The sequence below is a fragment of the Prenolepis imparis genome, unplaced genomic scaffold (genome assembly GCF_030444845.1).
Source record: "Prenolepis imparis isolate NDT839.2.m4 unplaced genomic scaffold, iyPreImpa1.0 SCAF_4, whole genome shotgun sequence".
Lineage (NCBI taxonomy): Eukaryota > Metazoa > Arthropoda > Insecta > Hymenoptera > Formicidae > Prenolepis > Prenolepis imparis.
The window spans coordinates 12,189,843-12,208,197 of record NW_028141162.1 but is presented as its reverse complement, the minus strand read 5'-3'; the positions used below and the strand labels follow the sequence as shown (position 1 = coordinate 12,208,197).

The 18,355-nt window shown below is 39.1% G+C and overlaps 1 protein-coding gene across 3 annotated transcripts in view; it reads right to left on the bottom strand.

The window, feature by feature from the left end:
* Chat (Choline acetyltransferase) overlaps positions 1 to 18,104 on the bottom strand; it is a 38,286-nt gene extending 20,182 nt beyond the window's left edge. For all 3 annotated transcript variants that reach the window (XM_083036423.1, XM_083036422.1, XM_083036424.1), the window contains exon 1: positions 17,971 to 18,104. The gene's annotated coding sequence lies outside the window, so the exon portion shown is untranslated. The remainder of the gene's footprint in view (positions 1 to 17,970) is intronic.
* Positions 18,105 to 18,355: the final 251 nt, after the last annotated feature.

Sequence of the window (18,355 nt, the reverse complement as noted above, 5' to 3'; positions counted from 1 at the left end):
TTAATATCGGATATTTTAATGGAAATTTTTACCTCATACGATATTCGATTTTACGGTAATAGAAATTTTATTTGACGCTGAAAGGCAAACAATTCGCAATTCATTATGAAATCTCTTTTTTATTTCGCCAAGAAGATTTTCCGTGTATTTCGTCGTTTTGGAAATTTTATTTCGTTTAAAGAGGAAAACGTGATTTGAATATAAACACTGCTCCTCGGCTTGGATATGCATCTCGCTCGCGCGAATCCGAATTACGCAAAGCGAGATATGTGCACGCTTAATGCAACGCGTCGTGAGCAACAAATCGGTTCACGGAGTCGCGCCGAGGGATCGAATGGGAGCACGTCTCGCATATTCAATCCGTGGACAAGACTTGTCCGACCGAGGAGAACCGGCGACTTTGACTGCCGACCGGCTCCTTCAGGTATGACCGAACATGTTTCGACAACGCGTTGCGCCACACAGTACGCGGATTCACATGTGCAACGCGCTGCGCAACGTTGTGCATACGCGAGGATGCACGCGAGCGAGCGAGCGACGCGAATCCATCTTCGACGCGAATGCACAAAACTTTATCGTTGGATGTTGCATATATTTCAATATATTTATAATTGAGAGATAGCCAGAAGAATTAAAAATTGATGCAAAGTTAGTTTTTTTTTCTAAATTTTAATAAATTATTTTATAAGTAAGTCTTTCGAGGAGAGAAATAAAATTGAAGGAGATTAGCTAAACGAATAAAATAGCAGAAGTCAAATTTCGGGTAGACTCGAATTTCTAGAACTCACAAAAATTTGGTATGGTTGAATAAATTAATCTTTTAATTAAATTAATTTATATAGAAATATATAAATTTTTTTTAGTATGTATATAAAATAATGTATGAACAAGCCATTGTCTTTATTTGGCTTTCAGTCCAATATGTCAATTATAATAATAAGCAACAACATTTGCTATACGTATAAAAATATTTCCAATTGCACGTTTCTACAGAATACATGTTGTAACTCCAAACTATGTAATAACACATGAAGCTCTTGAAAACCGCGTGAGCGGCTTCTGTCAACTGCTAGTTATCCAGGTTTACGGGTTAACGAACGTCTGCCTCTTAATAAATCGCGTAAATGAACATGTTAGGCGATTCGCGTGCGTAATAACCGCGCACTGTTTAACTAATTACCTTAACAACGTGTAACTTGAAAAGACACTCGGCGCGGCATTATTAACGTCTTGCGTCACGCAGACCCACGTGTACAGCGCATCTTCGCGCGTGTATGCGTAATTAGTGCTCTCGCAAAAGGATAGGCATAAGCAGTAAGTATCCCATTGACGTGAGAGATAAAGAGTCTCGAAGAGAGCTTGATTCGTTCGACGATACCGAACGTTCACACGTCGTCGTCGGGGATCTGCGAAAGCGGAGCTGTCTGCAATCCGCCTTGCAATCACGCGAACAATTACCAGATGCTTAAGTAATTTTGCTCTTGCACCTTGCGCGAACTCTCTTCTCTAACACTCGTTCTCTAATTGAAGATTTTAAGCACTAGATATGAAAATTTGTGCATTTACGACACACATATATTTAATGCGAGGTGTTAAAAGAAAATAGGAACATTTGACGTTAAGACTTGTCAAAAATATCAAGAATAAATTTTATTTGAAGTATGATTAATTAGAAAAAAAGTGACTGAGACAAGTTAGAAAATAGCTAAGCTTTGTTCATCGATTAATTTCATGCTCGTATATATGTCGGTGGAAAGAGACCTCCAAGAGATCTCGGCTCGCGGCGCATGTTAGATGAATGTTTGCGAAATAAGTTGGCGTTTGGCGAACACGCCGTTCTCCGCAGGTTAATGAGACACCGGTGCACGTGATGATCCGCACGGTCGGAGCATCATCGCGGAATATATATGGAAGATATCGTCGGGGTATCGTTTAAAGATCGTCGCCGCTTAGATCTCTAATGCGTTTCGTTATAAAACCCGAACGCCGCTTAATCTGCAGCGCAAACTTTGAATGACGTTGTTATATGGGATAACTTTAATAAGCGTTACGTCAAAACACGATCGATACGACGCGCATCTTTTCGAGTAATGGAACTCTCGAGGGAGCAGTAGAATAAATAATTTATGCGACGAGCCTTTTCACGCACACAACATTTATTTGCAATTTCTCTCCGTCTCTTTCTTGTCCGTTTCGTATCATTTAATCGAATATTATTTAATATGATATATTTATATTTTTATCAGCTCGATATAATGGACATTCCGACATCTCTTTTCGAATCAATCATTTAAACGGTTAACTGATTAATGTTGATGTAGGTGAGAGTAAATGTGAACGTTTACTCTCACCAAGGAGAATTAACCGCAAGCTATATACATACAATGAAGCGCGCATTCATCATCCTGATTCTTCACTGTGCATTTCGCGAAGTATAAAATCCTCGGGATTGCGCAGGACTCCTACACGTTGGATATCGCGTGTCTGCTCTCCGCAATACCGCGATATACGAAACGTTAACGAGCAGAATTACGAGAACGTAGACCTACGTCGTCGTTCTCGATGAGGAAACAACTGATGCAATAACGTTTCAATGCATCATTTGTCGGGCGATCACGCTGCTTATTCGTTATTCACCGCACCTAGACACGGAATATATATAGGACAGTTTCACAGACTCGCCAAAAAAATTTTCTCGCGATAAATTTCTAAGGTACCCGGTTTTACACAGTTGAAATTTCTGGGAAAATTTAATATTATAGAGATATTTTATAGCAAAGATAAAAGAGTCCTCCGAAATTAACAGTGGACGAAGAAAATGAGATTTACTCTCTCTCTCTCTCTTTAATTATGATTAAGAGATTAATCTTTTCTAATATTTTTTAAGTAATTTCAACGTAAAAAATAAAAAAAATATATATATATTAAAATATAATTAATTTTAAACATATATCATATATATAAATATATATTAAATATATATTAAATATTTATATATTACATATATATTAAATTAATTATAAATATATATTTTATTTTAAAATTTATGAAATGGAAAGGAATATAGAAAGATTCTATCAATCCGTGATTAAAATTGAAGATGAACGATGCATAATTTCACGGGAATGAATTCTAATGATCTCTCTTGCCTCACTTATCTTTAGCAACGTGTGAAACATGTACGCACCTACACTCGCGCGGGAATGTATCGACATTATTAATCGTCGTCGATGTCGCGGGGGGATGTACGGCGTATAATCGAATAATTCTCCTCGAGAATTCGGTTTCATCCCGGGATAACGGGATGGGGGACGAGAACGACGATTTGTCCTGTCTGTAGCGAAAATGACGGATGGCGGTGACGGGGCTAAATTTCGCGGTCGTCCCGGTTACCGCGAACTTTCGTCGAATCGTAGTCGTTACGCAGTTCTAAGGTTCCTCTCGTCCTTATCCTCAGCATCTTATCGATATCCTATCGACATGTCTGCTTCATCTACGATTGACAGATCTCGCCGCCGTCCAATCAAATTATGAAGAACTTGAAGAATGAAAGAACTTCAATTTATCTAATTTAATTTAAAGATTGACTTGAGTGGAAATATTTTGATCAGACAAATTGATATTGTTATACATAAGATATTTTAAAGCTTTTGCTGCTATAAAAGTAAACTTTAAACGATTCTTCGGCTATATGTATCGTACATAGCCTCGTGCGGTCATATCGCGGCAATACAACAGCATAATGATATGCAATAACACTATCAGAGATAATAGTCCCAGTATTACAGTTAGGTACCACGATCTCCCTTTTGTTACGCTATATAATCGAAAGGTATTCCCGGTTCTGCGGATATACGTGAGATTATAGGAATCGAGCTGTGATCGCATTGCGAAATACGGATCAGCTGATGGCTCAGGCCGCGTATTATAGTGAGGAATCGTCTAAGCGTGAACCGAATCCAAATGGATACTAGAATACCTATCGCAATCGATCGACTAGTGGTCTACAGAATTCAAAATTAATAGGATTTAGGAAAAGTACCTGTGCTGCTACGCCGAAATTGGCGGAGAGCGATATCGCGAAAACGTGCACCGAAATTTGTACACAGAGTTTAGGGAACCAGAGAGAAGGACACGAGGCACACATTAGGCCGCTCTTCCGGGAGACATCAATCCCTCAGTCTCGCTCTCAGTTGAGGTTTGGCATTCGAGGGACGGGGGTGTCGAGTTACGGAGATTTCAACAGAAGCCGAAACACGAGGTGAGCGAGCGAGCGAGCTAGCTCTCGAATTCTCCCAGCGCCCTTTTGATTTGTTCGAACCCTCTACCTCCTCTTCCTCTCGTATATTTCTCTTCCTCCCTGCTGGTCGGCGCAAACGCGGCGTTATCGACCAGCTCGTCAGGGGTTGCAAACGCGACCGTCCGCGTGTGTCTGACACATGTGTGTCCGGCGATGTCTCTCGCGCTCGCATGTCGCGACCGTGAATAAAACGAGAAGCACACGCGCTATTTAAAATTAATTATTTATTAATTCGCGCTACACTAGATCTATTAGGCGCTCTTGAAATATTTCCGTTAGTATAACATCCGTATTAATTGCACTTTGGTTAATGATATGATAAATCGTATAATAAAAGCTACAACTGTATACACATAAATATATTCTTTACACGCACGATGTGATATTTAATTTAAAAACACGTCGTAATTTACTCTAATTACTTTCAGTCGCTTCCACGCATATTTACACAGTATCTAATTATTATTAAAATAATTAACATATTTTGCGCGGTATTTCTCGCATGCGCGTTTACGTAGAACTAATAAATATATTTATTTTGCATAATTACTGAACGTTTCGTATCCTTTGAAATTTTTAGAAATTGTATGATAATTAAATTTTCTCTCTACATACATGTGTATGTATGTGCTAGTTGTATATAAAAGAAATTCGTATACTTTTTACTGTCTACATCGCGAAAATTTGGCGAGATTCCCTAGGTAGGTCCTCCCTCGTCGGTCGAAATTCAGCCGCTCGTATTTCAGACAACTCTGCGATTGTACACGGTGTGTATCGAGTTTCCCATTTAACGCGATACTTCATTAGCCACGGTGAAAACTCGGGTCAGGAGAGCCTACAAATCGATAGATCATTCTTGTTTCTTCCCTTCGATATGTTCGCGTGAGAGAGAAGACGGTAGAGGTTTCCCTCACGTGTGTAACCCCATCGCGTGATTCGCGGTGAATTAGAAAAGACGAAGATGTATATAAAAACACACATCCATGTGTGTACAATCGATCCAGACATACAACTTTGCTTGTGCGTTCAGTTTAAAAACGCATTAAGATATAGCATTAGTAGATATTATTAGTATAATTCTAGATATTTATTCTAGTATAATATTAAATATTAATATAATTCTAGATTTTTAAGAATCATTATGTTTTATTTGTAGCGCATTTATAAACATGATCCCGCGATTTTACTTAATGAAATGAAAGAAAAAAAAAATGAATGAAATTGAGAGACGACGTTGCTCCTTTCAAAGAAACAAATATTTCAGATTTACATTGAAAATGTAATATACCATTGAAGCACATTCGCGTACATACATATATTCTCTATTTAGAATTATACTCTAATAAAACTTTTAACACAAATTCTGAAATTTTTATTCGCACGCGAAGAGCGCGATCAATGTCAGCACGAAAAGAGAATCAGACGGCTACATTTAGCGTTAAATGTGTCATGAGGGAACGTGGCCCGTATATCTGTTCATAAAAATTTCAAAACCCCGACACCGACACGGACGTCGGCGCGCAATTAGAAGTGAACTTGATTCATTCCTACGAAAAGTGTTATATTTCGAGAAAGAATTATTTTCGTCGAAGAAAAGATTAAGAGAAGCGAAATATCGCGGAGGCTCCAGGGGGATTCTGTCTCGCCTATGCAAGCAATCTATTTCCGCTTGCGATCTGTATCCTAGAGTATTCGAAATATACTTGATACGCATCGGATAACATCGCGTTATAATTATGCAATACGCGGGATTAGAGACCCCGCAATTAGAATGCAATTGGAAATTGGATATTTCGCGATGCGCTCCCGCGTATTTCGCGATATGCGCAGCCGTATATAAGCAGCCGTATTGCGCAAAACGCTAGATGGAATCATTTCGACACGCATAAACGCAGATCCGGATAATGTTAATTTTATTGGCCGCATTCCACGGTCGCAATCACGCGGAGAAGAGCCGGCCGGAGGGAGGTGACTTCAATACGATGGTTAATTATACGTTGCATCGTCGTCCCGCTTTGTTTTGCGCGCGCGATATTAATTCATAAATCTGCTTGTTTAGACATCAATTAATATCTATATACGACGTCGGTCATTATCGCATGCGCGTTTGTACTTAATACTCGGCTACGATTGCGACGCAGTATAAACGCCAATAAATTTATTTTACAATTTTCCATTGACAATTCAGTTATATACCGATGTGTACTACGGTGAAACGATGACGACGAAATTTATGAACATTTTCCATTAAAAATTTTGCAACGCATTTTAATCGACACATTTTTTTTCTGCTCAGTCAGAGCTTGAAATTAACTGTCAAATTAAATTTTACTCTATTTCAGATTTTAAATTTCTTGACGTACTTTTACAACGTTGTATATTGTATGTCACTGTTCAATATAAAGCTATGTATGAAAAATTGGATTATTGAAAAATTTTCAAAATGTTTGCACGTGCTTGTACTCTTCCGAAAATAATTTGCGAAAATGTCAAATTGTTGTCGTGACAAGCAAATATTTTGCATAGAATTAATCTGAATGAAAATGAAATGTGTTGCATGTATAGTGCTTTGTAAAATGTGATCTATTCAATGGAATGATATAAGTGCGCATGTATTCTTACTTTTAATGGACTAACGAAGCGAATAATGGAATAATGTTTCGTTTTCTCATTTAGACATTTATCGTTACACCTGCAGGTCGACGTGCAGGTCGTATATAACGCATGTATAACGTCAAACATATGCGAACGCACACTAAGAGTTATCGAGAAAGTGCTAATTACGTGGGAAAGTGCTAATTATGTTTTGTCGCGATGAATACAACGACGATTACGATTAGTTCCGATCTTTTGTTCCTCCATGAGATATTCGGATGAGGAACTCGCCTGAGTTAATTGCTGCAATTTGTACCGAGACAATGTAGCTTTATTTTTTTTGCCATTTAAATTAAAAGATTCTTCTCTGATTTTTATTATATTTCTTTCTTTTTAGAAATAATTCAGACGTAGAAAAAGTAATGGCTATATAATACCTAAATAATTTCTTTTATAAATAATTTTGTGGAGAATTCTATTGACCCTCTTGCTCTTGAACACGATAAAGAATTAAGACTACTAATATAATTTTCTTTTCCGCACGGATGTAAGTATAAGTCTTCATGAGAGATTCGCGGGATCTCGCGTTTGTAGGCGGAAAGCGGGATCGATCCCGGCAATAGGAAGCCAGATTGCGGAGACCTCGACGAGGAGACTTCGACGGATCGCGCGCACGGGGGGATCCGTTGATCCGCGAGGAAAACGGGATCAGGAAGTTCCTCGCGACCGCGGGATTAGCTAAGCGTATGTTCTCAATCTTGGTACGAGTCCCCCGCGGCTTTGGAAGAAAAATCTCGAATTAATTTTTCCCTCCACCCCATTCCTTTTTCCTCGCGTCGCCCTCGCGTTCCTTTTTTTTCGCACGCGTGGAAAAAGAAAACGTGCATAAGAGAGGGAAAGCCCGCTAGGGGTGTAGTCGAGCTTTAGTCGGACGCTTTGCGGATTTCAGGCAACTCTCGTATCATCAGAGATCCTTGTATAAGCTCGATCTGTAACTTTCGCAATCTCAAACTTTGCGAGTCTTCTCTGATAAGCTCTTTTTTATTTCACGCTTTTATATTCCTCGTTGTCATTGTCGTATAAGGATAATTTTCTTCTCTTAGATCACCGAGAAAAGCTTGAGAGAATCGATATTAAATTCAATCACGTTTGCAAATTCAGAATTTCAAGACATTCTCTTTCTAATTTGCAAATCTTGCGAAAGAGTTGCTTCAGTCTCACGCAGATGATGGTGTAGTAATATTAGACGCGAATGTGTGATGCAAAAATGGATGCTCGGGATGCCGCGGCTGCTATCATCCCGAGAATGTAATATAAAAATCGTACGTCAGAGTGTGGACATAAATAAAAAATGAGATAAAATTCTCTCACGGTGCTAAGTATGATTGGTCGATTTCCATTTTTATTCGCTCGAGCACGCAATATCAGATAAAAGAATACATTTAGACAAGAAGGTACGCGCTCTCTCTGAGAATATACATCCATATCTACTGCGCACGGATGATGTGTATCTCGCATTCGTTCGATGTTGCCGCGATGGATCGCAGATGATGCGACAAATGATGCATTTCGATCCGTTCCGCCAATTTACGGGATTCCGAGATAAAAACGGTCCGGTTGACGAGGCAGGTCGGTCGATGCGAATCGATCCGGCTCTCTTTAAGCGGGTCGTAACCTCTAGCAAGTCCGGCCTTTGGGACGAGGTCGCGGTGACCCAAATCGGGAGCCTTACCTTACCTTACCTGCCTGCGTGCTATGGCCGCCTCCGGTGCTCTCCTGCCTGCAATCGTTACCCCGGATTCTGCGCACTCTCATCGCACCGTCGAGGACACCTCTACGAGGCGAGCCTACACCTTCGCATCATCACGCTAGATACTCTCTCTCTTTCTCTCTTTCTCTCTTTTTTTGTTCGGGGTCAATCCTTCGTTCCTTCACCTTCCCGAGGACGATAACACGCGTCTTTGCGTATTTCAGTCGTGGTTGAAAATAACGATGTAATAATGAACCGGTAAGACTCAAAGTTTCGCTGTTATACGTGAGCATTTTACTCTTGAAGAATAACTTTGGAGAGATACATTGCATATTGTTTTATTTTTTTCTTATGTCTCTCTATAGTCTCTAATAGTCTTAGTGAAAAGACGAGTTTGACTTTATTCTGCTCTTGTTACATTTAGATAAATTATTAAATGAATAAGAAATAGTAATTGCAATCTATCGAAAATTTTATCGGTTGATAATCGATTCTGAATTTTTATAAATATTAGATTACAATTCTGGATTTTCTTTTCTTTCTATAAAACAGAATCTCTCGTGTTTTTCTGCAACATCGATAATTGAACTCGCCGAGAAATCATTCCGTATGTCAGACAATTTTACGACTTGGCATAACCCCGTTTCTTGTGTGTTTTGACATATATATAGCCATTATTATCCACATTATCTATGAGATCATGCTATTCGTCGTAATACCGACACTTGTATAAATTCTAACATTACATATTACGGGAATTAAAATTTTTCAAAGTTTATCGGATATCTATAATTATCGCAGAGACAACAGAGATGTCGAAAACAAGTCATCTGTAATATGAAAGAATTGCTGATGTGCGAACAGATCAAATAAGAATTTTCTTCTTATGTATACGTATTCCTCTCTCCCTCTTTAGTTAAGGATCGCTCGCGTGACTGTAGTCTGTGAAGGTGTGCGAGCCGCCGTAAGCAACCTGCATCGATCCACCTGACCTGCTCTCTGGCCAACATCGTCTTTTCTTGCATGTACACGCCCGAACCCGGGGACGACTTCCTCGTCGGCTGCACGTTTGCACGAACTTGTCCCTCGAATCGCGTCGCGTGATTAAGTTCAGTACCGTGATTGTAATTTCCTAAAATTCAGCATTGGATGGTTTGTAGCGCGATATAAGTTGTATGATAAGTCGTATACTCTCCCCTAAGACCGCGTTTTTAGCCTTTAGAACGTATCTTTATAATGTTTCTAAATAGCTTAATTATTTTCATACGTCTAATTCACGTGAAATATCTATTCGCTGAGTTACTTTAAGGTAGCCTTTATTAACGCCATTTAAATAATGGTAATATTGTTCCGAATTTACGTTCTCCGCGTTTTATTCCTTTTGATCTCGATGATATTTTTCGAATGACAAAGGCATAAGCCAATCTAGTAAGCCAAGCCGCTCGTCAAGCCATTTCGAAAATTTCATTTCGTCTTCGGTCTTGTTTCTGGTCCATGTGATGCGCCGAGGACCCTTCTTCAAGGACGAAGAAGGGGCTGTCGAGACGGGATAGAATTAAAGGTTAATCCCGCGGGGTATATCTACCCGATGAGAGAAAGAGAGGAAGAGAGAGGAGGAGGACAGGTTTCCCTCCTTTTCGCGTTCATCTTCTGCGAGAGAAGAAGGTTTTGTTTTTCGCTCGAGACTGGAAGACACCATAAATATTTGCGCTTTTAAGTGCTCCTGGAATATAAGAGTCGGCATCATGTCGAGCGGATTCGAATCTCCTCATCTCCCTCTCTTTCTCTCTCTTTTGCAAACTAGCGAATGCTCTTTTGAATAAAAGACGATTATTTTGACTTAATCAGCTTCCGGAGAAATGACAGTGACATTATCATTAAAGTATCTTTTAAAAGGTTTTACGTGTACAATCGATTTGCTCTGAATTTATTTATGACAGTTTCTATAATCTAATCTCCTACATCAGAAAAGAGAAATATTATATACGAGTCGCACGTTTTACATTTTATTATTTATATTTTATTGAAAGTTATATAACTATCGAAATTTTGCAAATTTGTCAATTGCTTTTGAATCCGATACTCTTGATGATATATAAATTTTTTTCATTAATTCTTAAATTAATAAATAATGTATATGACGTATATTACTTTCTCTTCGAGATCTCTTCGAGATCACTCTCCTTGTTCTGCGTGTATATGCGTTTCCTTTTGAATTAGTTGTGGGTTTTTCGGCATCGTTCAGTCGTTCACCTCTACTTCGCATTACTGTCCATCGTGCGCCGTGAATCTCCCGCGTGAGATTGGCTTCGTGCACCCCTTATTGTGGGGGACGATTTACCCACCGACGTATCGGATAGATCGGCCAATTTCATGAACGATACTCGTTTTATTCCTGCCAGTCGTTCGTGTCTCCTGGGCTCGTTTCCATTCCGTTCTTTTATTCCGCGAGAATCGAGGAGGGAAGTGATAGAGAACGAACTGAAAATTATTTATAAAAATTTTACCGCATACACTATCTGTGTTTCGTTGAGCTTCGAGTACCCTTTCGCGATCAAATCTCTCCAATGAGAATTTTATAATTAAAAAGCCAACAAAACGCAACAAGAGCACACCCGAAGAAGCGCGGGTGACAGTAGAGAAAGACGAAACGAATAGGACAAACCGCGAGAGCGAAAACATCGGATAGGGGTTGCCGCCCTTCGGATATAGGCCGTCGTTTGCCGTCGTATCACCGTAGCGATCCCGCAGACAATCCGTAAGGGCTTAGCACTGTTTCAACAAGGGATTACTGGCGCGTCCCTAAGCCGAGCGATACGCGATCCCGCTGCGGACCTGCGCGCCTGTCTCGGGGACAAACATTTAAATTGCCAAGATTACGCGAAGTGGCTGCGAGGAGAAGTGCCGTCCGAGGGATTCCTCGCGAACACGGATCGTCCATGTTAAGCATTTCTTTTTCGAGTATCTTGAAAAACTAATTTTAAACATATTTTATTTACTTGGATTAATTTACTGGAATTTAGTCTAATTTTTTCTTCATTTTCTTCATCTATACGAAGAACATTTTTCCCCAAAATACAATCCTTTTTAATTAATTAATAATAATTAATTATTTTAAACTGTTATCGACGAGATTTTTATGTTAATGAAAGAAATCATTAATTATTATAATTAGCTTTCTAATTTGAGCGAGCTAAATTTATGCGGATTTGCCGGCACGATGGTACAAAAACCGCAAGAGAGATGCAGTCTTACCACAAGTAACATTTTAAAGTGTGACACGTATACACATATACTTATTCTCTTCTATGTGTCTCTGCCTGGCGACAATTTATGTACCCGCAATGTCGTGTATATTGCTGTCCAGTATATATACGGGATGTATCGGAAATTGCGTTTCACTTAAGTAGAAAAGATGTTAATATAAAAACACGTAAGACAAAATTATTGCTTACGATTCATCGGAAAGTTATCGAAAGGCGTTAAAAGATTAAAGACATTTTCACGCTGAGAATTTGCGAAAAATTTGTCTGCAAAAATTTTCCAGGATATTGTGACGATTATGCAATTTTTAAAATTTCGAAATCAAGTATTTTAATGCAACAATAATCTAATTATAATAAAAAGCTATTTAAAATTTGACAGAGAAATTTGATATTGAAATTTTGTATCATCTATTTAAGCTTTTCATGATCAAAGTTTCTGATCTGCTTTAATTTAATGTAATATGTATATATAGTTGAGAAAAAATATTGTATTTCTGGAAAACACCTTGTACATATTTATGTGCCGCGATTTACAATGCAGGATTGCGTGCAAATAATCGCGCTCAATCTTAAACATCGTTGATATTTGCACGACTCGAAAGCGTGAAAATGTCTTTAATTCTTTAACGCCTTCCGATGAATCGTAAGCAATAATTTTGTTGTCTTACGCGTTTTTATATTAACATCTTCAATCAAACTCACGTTGCAAATAAGATACTTTGGCTTTGGATCAATAATAATGGTGATGATGCTAATAGGATAATAATGATCCTTCTATGATTAATAGGAAAGCTATGATTCCATAATGCTAAATTAATAGTCAACATTTTTTACGTATTTAGCAATTAAATAAATATTTATAATTTTTATTGATCCCCCCCTACATTTTGTTAACTATTATTTTAAATTAATTAACGAAATGCATCATATAACTCCTATACGAAAGCTCTAACAACTCGTCTAATATCAAATTGAAAGTATCGACGAGAGGATACGACGCGTTCACGTAAGAGAAAAAAATCGTGCAAATGGCTAACGTAGAGGTAAACAAGGTACGAAAAAAAAGAACCTACATCCTGGTGGTCGTGGTGTATCGATTCCGTCAAGGTTTCAGCTTTATCGCTGCCCAAACCGCATATCGGACGATCCTTGACGCGTCCCAAAAATAAGACAAAAAGGAAGTGAAAGGAGAAAGGAAGAGGAAGCGCAACTAGGGTCCTTTGTATCGCCTCTAGCGCGTCTCGGCAAGAGAGAAATATTTTCTTTTTACGCGAGAAGAGTCCCTTCTCTTCCGAGGCACTAGAGAGGTGGATCGCGGAGTAAAACGACCACCCTCGTTCAACCCCGCGCTTTCTCTCCTGTCCGCAGGGATTCATAAGAAAAGTTACGTACTTTGGGGTGGGGAACACCCCTCTTTCGAAAAAGCGCCGGCTCGGTTTAGCTTTCGATCCGGCTCGTTCGGGTAAACGCTCGGCTTCAGCCCTGGGATCAGCCGTTTTCCTACTCTCTTCTCGTGTGTCTCTCTGAGAAAAGTTTTCTTTTTACTCGACTGTGTGTTCAGTTTGACGGCAAGTTTTGCTTCTTTATCCGCGGAGAGAGAGAATAAATGTGTAATAAATACCGGTGAACTTTGTCGGATTAATTATTCTCTTTCTCACGAGTTATTAAGAAAACAGTTTTTATTTCTTACTATTTTACATTTGCATTGTATATTTTAAAATGTCGTTTAATTTACGAGGAACAATCTCTTTTAATCTACGGATTTATTTGTAAATATTTACAAGTCCTCGGCGTATATCTTTTCTTATGGCACTAAAAAAAATTAATTTGAAAAAGATTTAATACACTTAGAGAGAGTCTCTCTGTAATTTTTAATTACTTCTCGATATTTATTTCGCATATATTTTAAAGTGTCCAATTATTCCTTCTCATTCACCGATATACGTATGTATTTCCTCCTGAGCCGACAATTTTACGAGCCAAGGAGTGAAATTATGTTTCCCAAGTTTCGGATGTGCCCGAGTAGCAGATAGGCATCGCTACTCGCGCAAGTGAGAGCTTACGGCCATAAAAGTTTATTGCTTTTTCCTTGGCGTACTTCACTCCTTTCCCAGCATCACGCAGGGGTGAGACTTTGTCGTTTCTCCCCGCAGAAGAAGATCCCTCTTGAGTCCCGACACACGGCCATTTGCACGTGCTCGCGACATTTCTGGATGGTATCCACCTGCTCTTCCATCCTATCTCTTTATCTCTCCCTCTTGTACACAGAGGATACATCTACTTTAACTGCTTTATAGCGAGACGTCGCGCTACTTTCTTGCGCACTTAAATATGTACGAATGTGTCAGATCAATATTACTTATTTAATGCGGATATCATTAAGATGTAACGATAATATGTAATTGCTATTCAAACAAAAATAATTAAAATTTTTAATCGTCGATTTCTTGATTAATCTGAATTCAACTTTTTGCAACAAAAATTTTAAAATATTTTTAACTCATGACTTTTGTATTTATTAAAAATAGAAAGTTCTTACCGAATTAATTTTTGGAAAAATTTAAATATATAATAACGAGACACACTCTTGTATATATGACTTAATTAATTTTTTTTAACGTTTATTCAAAAAATAATTATAAAGGACTGTTATCTCGTGCGGCCTTTGTAAGAGGTTTCTCTCTGCGAAAGTTGAGAGAAGGTACGAAATTTCCGGGAAATGTGTCTGCGAATTCGCGAAGTCACTCATTCCGGTAAAGTCGCGGTGCGACTTTCATAATCGCGTCGTCGACGATGAGTTACGTTACAAGCCGCGTGCGACGAGAAGGGACGAGTGTGACGGGGGATTAATTCCGGGCGTTTGTAATTCGAATTGAATTTACCACCGCGGAAACTATGAAGCAACGAATGGACAGACGGACGGGGTCGCGCGATATAGGCTCGGGCTTGCGGATGAATAATGGAGGCCCCAATGAGATTTTCCAGTTCGCCGCGGGGCACCGTAATATTAGCTTACCGTCGCCATCGCGACTCTCCCGACGAAACCCATGGTTTTGGGTTCGGCTCCGTGCTTTTATACCTTTCTCACCCCGACGACTATCACCGGAGAACAAACGCGGAAAAAAATGTCAAGTTTAAAGGGGATGCGCGAAGATTTACACACACGGATGAATTAATCAATGCTGACGTAGATATGCAATAATACAGACGACAATTTTTCTAATAATGCAAATTTTATTATGTAGAATCGTATAATCTATATGTGTGTGTGTGATATACATTTAAAAAAAACTGATTAATCTTGTCGAGTCGCGTGTCTCTTAAATTGACCGGCGTTCGCTTTTACAAGACGGCACGTCATCCTGAGACGCGTAACCGGATAATGCGGCCGAGTATTCCCATCGATCAGATGAATGGAGAGATAGCGTGAAAGGAAAAGCAAGATCGAAGGAGCAATTCATGCGACAGCCGCCGCTGGCGAGAAAATTGCTTTCGGTCTGGCTTTTCGCGACACTTTGGTGGCGAGGGAGGACCTCGTCGGCGAGAGGTCGACTCTTAAAGAAACGAGAAACGAGAATGTATTTTTCCGGATGTATGCCGGCAAATCGAAAAACCCGGAGCCGATGATTGTGCGACCGTTTCTCGCACGATGCTGAATGGACCGTTCGGCTAAATTAGAAAAATTACATGAGGGAGGGAGAAAAAAAAGAGACAGAGAGAGAAAAATGTAGAAAGAACAGGTTGCTCCCAGAGTGGTAAGAAATAAAGAGATCGCTGTGGGAGATCACATTGAAAGAAGAATTATCGCGCAGCTGATTCTGTTCTCGCGAAAGAAATTTATTCCTTGAATTAAATTGCGCGGTAGATTGCGCCAAATTAATCTGCAATTTAACAAAAGTAGTTTCGGACATATTGTAAAAAGTAAATTTGCATGAGGATTATGATACATGTTGCGCAGATCTGTTGAAAAATATATTCTCTAGTAAACTAAACAGTTGCTAGAAAAAAATTCAGAATGCGTAATATATTAATTATGCATATAAATATTTTATACCAAGCACATGCATGACAGATAAAAAAGATATTTTTTACATATTACGGAAATAAAATATACTAATAAAAATTTTGTAGAGAGAAATATAAACATTTTAATTCAATTACGTAAATAAAATATTAATCGTATATTTATTATAGATTTATATACAATTGTTAAACTTTCTCTCTGTCGTCTCGAACATTTTATATACAATATATGACTTCATGTCACTCGCTTCACTCTCGCGCGAAGATATTTTATATTACAAATAAACTTCTGCGGGAAAATGTGCATCTTTGAATCTGCTATATCCGAAATCGAGTAAAACGTAACGGTATTCGCAAATATTTATCGTTACTTCTCGACAACATAACGTGTGCGTCTTGCCCCATTTTTAAACGAAGATATTTTATGCTGAAAATAAAATTTTACACAACATTTCGCAAAGATGTATAATCGACATATTGATGCTACCGTGTTTCTGATATGCTGATAATAAATCTTTCCAGGCAAACGAGTCCATCTGGATCGCGAGATGAAGCATAACGTTATTCGCATATTTAGACCGACACAGTCGTCTCTCTGCTCGGCAATCTTACGTACAATGTGACTCTGTGTCACCCTTCTTGTCCTCCTTATTCCTTCGGCAATATTTGCATTGTTCCGGTATAGTCCACGCGCGACCCCCTTATGTCCGTCCCTTTTCACCGGTGCGTTGCGAGGGGTGGAGGGAGACGGCCCTCGTAAATCCATTTATTTATTTATTTATGTGCCACGGGGGGGAACCCGGCTCGACGAGGGGGTGCGAGACGCGGCTTATACCCGACGCATGCATCGAACCGGGAATCCCACGGGAGCGCCTGCTCGGGGGAGGACGAAGGGATGGCAAAAGTCACGGGGAACGTGAGCGGATACTCGACTCCGCCGAGTCTCAGGAGCGCGTTTCTCGCCGTTCGAGATATATACAGGGTGTTTACTTATTTACGCATACTTCCCATTAAAGAATATAAGATGCGACTTTTTTCTACCAGGTATCAGAATTTAAATAGAAATTTGAAAATCGCATTTTTAGAATTTTTTTTTCGACAGTATCGTAGCGTAGTCTTATTCTGTATTCTTTTCCTATATATTATACATATATCCATGTAAATAAAAAGGTACTTTATTAACACTAGAATTTTTAACAAAATTCTGAAATATAATAAAATTCAAGAGATTCTTCTGTCAAAGCGTTCATCGATCTTTTTCCAGTTGTGAACAATTAAGAAACATAATATTCCGACATAAATCTTTTGAAATTTTTTTCTCTTTAATTTTAAGTAATTTTATTTAACCGGAATGTCATTATAAAGAATCGTAATTGAAATTTATGCAAAATCTCGAAACATTTTTTTTTAAACCTTGTTTAGATTCCAAACGTGTATGTTATTACTTTAAGTTGCGTGCATGTATCAGGACCGATCTCATTCTCCCCAGATATCGCGATCGATAGAACGATAAGCGAACACCCTGTGTAGCCGGAGGTAAATTCTCCCGAGGCATCGCAGCCTGAAACGAAAATGGTGTTGTGCCACTTAGAGGTGCCGCGAGAAGAGGATCTCTCTCTCTCCCGGTCGATTCCCATGACTGTGACACACCGTCGTGGCTTTTTCTTCTTCCTCATCGCTCGATAGACCCTCGTTTTAAAGCGACAACCGTATTAGGGATTACGCCGTCTGACTCGGCTTTCCGAGACAGAACCGATGTCTTTTCGGCGATGTTACGGAATAGAGAAGCCGATCTCGCATTGATGATTTAGGAAGAAAGCTCGTAAAACTTAAGAAAGATTTACGTAGACGTGGAATGTATAATAATTCAAACGCGTTGCGTTCTTTTAGAGAGAAATATCTAATCGATTCTTTTAACAATCGAATGGAAAAGAAGATTTAGTCGATTTTTGCTTGGGTTCTGTTAATTAAATTATTATAACATGCTTTGCGGAAACACGTGGCCGTCGTAGTTTATATAAAATTTGATTACTCACCCAGTTGGTCGTCTTCTGCCTACGTTCCAAGAGACGTTGTTGGAGTTTCGGTCCGGGACCCGAGAGGAAGGCTCTTACCAAGCTCCGAGTCTTTTCCAGGTGGTTCGGCACGATGGTTTCGACCTGCGCCAAGTATTTCTGCAAGGTCGTCTCGAGGTCCGGAACCGGAAGACACGGTACCTCCTCCTTCTGTAAATCGAACGAGTGACGGAAATAGGCGATTACTGCGAGCAAAAAGATCGAATTTAATGAGTCACATTATATTTAAACGGACGAAAGAACATAGAATGAGATTTTCAATTTAAGCGGTGTATCGAGAGCATCATCATCTATCACATATAATTTCTAAAATTATTCATTTAAATTTGTCACAAAAAGCATACAT